This window comes from Citrus clementina, unplaced genomic scaffold, assembly GCF_000493195.1.
Source record: "Citrus clementina cultivar Clemenules unplaced genomic scaffold, Citrus_clementina_v1.0 scaffold_5, whole genome shotgun sequence".
Taxonomy (NCBI): Eukaryota; Viridiplantae; Streptophyta; class Magnoliopsida; order Sapindales; family Rutaceae; genus Citrus; species Citrus x clementina.
Window position 1 is genome coordinate 10912567 of NW_006262201.1, and position 3530 is coordinate 10916096.

At 35.2% G+C, this 3530-nt stretch overlaps 1 long non-coding RNA gene across 1 annotated transcript; it reads left to right on the forward strand.

The window, feature by feature from the left end:
- The first annotated feature begins 1030 nt into the window (after positions 1–1030).
- Positions 1031–2229, forward strand: LOC112098454. Its single transcript, XR_002905557.1, has 5 exons — positions 1031–1062; positions 1336–1425; positions 1522–1634; positions 1783–2093; positions 2196–2229. It is a non-coding gene; the product is annotated as an uncharacterized LOC112098454 (long non-coding RNA).
- Positions 2230–3530: the final 1301 nt, after the last annotated feature.

Genomic DNA, 3530 nt, shown 5'->3' on the forward strand with positions numbered 1-3530 from the left:
TGGTGATGGAACTACTTCCACTGTGGTGTTGTGTGCAACGTTCAGTTGCTGGACTTTGAAGAAGAAAGTGATGGCCAGGTCTGCTCTGTTTCAATTGAGGATGGATAGCTGCCTGGAAGGCATGATGATTATTATTGCATGATATTAAGGTACTAAGGTCATCATTTCTATCTTGTTTTTTTCTTTGATCGGTTTATCCTCTATAAGCAAATTCAATTATGCTAATATTACCATTTTTTCACCCAATTTTCACCGTTGGTTGTATTAACAATTTCAGGTACTCAAAAGCTACAGAGCACAGCACATGTGGGCTGATCATATGCTTCCATGGAGGAAGGAATTCGGTGTTAACACTATTATGCAGGTAACCGCAGTTGTTAATTTGCACAAATTTGCATTGTCAGAATGCCCTTTAATATTCACTGTGTTTCTTTTTGTTATTCAGGTTACCATGGTATGTAGAGTATCATCTTTGAGGGTTTGTAAGAGCCTTTGCAGTAAAGTTACCTGCTCGAGCAATTGCACATTCATCGAGTACAATTTTGGATTTTCAAGGTTTGTATTTTTAGTTGTGATTAGCAGGCTTAGTCACTCATTCCTAATCTTTTCTGATTTTCAAGTTATTTAGGTCCATTAACAGTTTTCACACATGTTTCAATGCTGGTTGTAATGACAATTTCTCATCTTGCATCTCTAAGATGCATCACGTTTGAAACAGCTATTGCGGTAAACTTTCAATGCATGTACAATGGCCGTTAAGAGGTACATTCAATTCGGTACGTTTTGGTGCAGTCTTCTAATGCTAATATCATGTTGTGTATATTTAGTTTGCAATTAAAACTTAGGTATACAATCTTAATCTCATATAAATCATGGTGTACAAAGTTTTCTATTAATTATATGGTGACTAAAAGTTTAATTATCTTAAAATTTTTTGTAACTCTCTTTTACTTTGCTTGTACAGAGTACCTGTTTTGGCTGACATGTCTAATTCGTAGAAATTCATTTTCATGGGTTTCCATTGGTTTGAGCGCATACAGAAACAGAGCTTTACTTCTTGAGGTGTTATGCCTTTGTCTCTTCATTCACCATATTTGTTCGAATACGTTGTCTCATTAAGAATTTAAAGCCTTTTTCTAGGCAGCTTTGTGGCCAATTTTTTATGCCATCAATGCATGATTGTCATTTAGATTTTCCAAATAATTGTTAGGTGGGGAAGATATTGTTAAAAGGGCATTTAATTTGCTACGTCCCCTATGAATTTAGTTGCCAATAATACATTGAAATTGAGAAGGCTAATAGTTGAGGAAAGTTATTGTCTTAATTAAATTACAGGTGATAAGATGTTGCTTGAATTCAGCATCTTGTATTGCGATGATTTTGCCCACATGAGGTTCTGTGATTCTTGACATCAGGATAACTCAGGTCAATTTTTTGTATCAGCATATATCATCTTGTTTACTGTTTTGCCTTTAAAGAATAAACTTTAGTGAAGTTGTTTTTGTTTGTGTAACTTATCAGGTTAAGGATACTAAGCAGCTTATTAAGGCAAATGTCAGAATGAAGATTGTTCACCACACCTGGCATTTATGATGGCAAGGAAGATTAATTGTTCACAAGCCAATTTGATGAGTGTTAGATTTTTGGCTTTATATATTATTAGAGCTCTCCCTTCTGAGAGATATCTCATTAAATTTGAGTAGAGCTCTCCCAATAATTGCAAGCTTTCATTTGTTTGTAAAATCATCTTCTTATATTGATTGTGTTTCCTTGTGTTATCAGGTAGAGTATCATCTTCAAGGGTTTCAAAAAGTCTTTGCAGTAAAGTTTCAACCAATTGCTGTGAAGAGGCATATTCATTTGAGTAATTCAGTTTCAGATTTTCAGGGCGTGTATGTTTAATTAGTTTTGATTAAAATATTTAGTCACTCATTCTGAATCTTTTCTAATTTTCAAGTTCCGTAGGGCCACAACCAGTTTTTCAGGTCTGCAGAAACTATCTTGAGTGTTGAGGAATTGCGTTTGAGCACGCACAGAAACAAGGCTAATGGAAAAGAACTTGACAGAAGAATTATGCTCTAAATCTAACAAAAGTATATTTCTACTTCTTGTGGTTATTTTACTTTTGTATTTTCTGTCATCATTTTGATTAATTCATTCGAATTCAGACTCTCATTATTTAAAACCATTTTCAGGTGGCTTGCACGCTAATTAAGTTAACGCAGAAGCATACTCTAGACAAAGATGAGCAAATTGAAGATGATAAATACATATATGGTGGCCAAGTCGCTCATTACATTTCATCTCTCATACGAACATGATTCTGAATTTGAATTTCCATGAATAATTGTCGGGCTGGTGCAGATATTCTTAAAAGGGCATTAAGCTACCTTATGAAATTGGAAAGTTATCATTGCTTGAATGAAAGCACCATCTTCTGTTGTCAAGGCTTTCCCCACACGATGAGATTCTGTGCTTGTTATCGGCCGCTTAATTATTTATTAAATCAGGTTTTTGTTATCAAGTACATCATCTTATTCACCATTTTGGCTATATATAAAGATTAAAATTTCTAACAGTTGTTTTGGATTCTTGTGTAATCAGATAATTGGGGCAAATGTCAGAATGAGGATTGTTCAGTGCTACTGGTACGGCAATGATGGTGATGGTGAGGAAGATTGTTCACAAGCCAAATAGAGCACTCCATTTTGTGAAATAACATCCTCAAATTTGAATTGTTGGGCATATGAAGTGATGCTAAAGCCTTAATAATAGGACCTTCCAATGAAAGTTTCATTTGAGTGAATTATGGGAGAATGAAAGTTCTTGGAGTGAGTGAGAAATTAAGCATATATCAGCGAGTAGTGAATGTTTTTCTTTGACTGTGACGTAGACCAAAAGCTGAACAATGTAAAATTATATTGTTATGCTTGGTTTGCTATATATCATTTCTGTGCAATCAAGAATGTAATTTTGTAATTATTCAACTCTGCTTCCGCGAACATGCGGTATCTTGCAGTTTTTTTCTCCTTTTTTCTTTCTGCGTTAAAACTACAACAAATGGAAGTGACTGGCTTGATTTTAGCTCCTGTAAAAAAGTGCTTGGGGCAATGTCTTTTGTATCAGCAAGTTATCAAACATCATAGTTTGAATATAGAATCCTGAGTTGCTATCGAAAATTCCAGGTGTTTCACCTCTCAGTTTCTTAAAAGCTACAAAGCTTGATATATATTGACAAAGCAAACCGTCTGTGGGCTGAAATGCTTCCCGGGATCAGGAAGGAATTTGGTGTTGACACTATATGTTATGCGGATAACTACAGTTGATGATTTTTACCCAAAATTTGTCATAGTTGACAATTCACTTATGCTGTGTTTACTTCACTTATTTAGTGAAAGATTGGGAATCCCACTCTGTGGGCCCCATATATTTTTGGAGTGGGGAGTGGGGGTGGGACTCCCATTGGGGGAGGTGGGAGTGGGAATCCACTCCCACCTCTTCCTTTTCTACCTTTTTTTTTTAATTTTAAT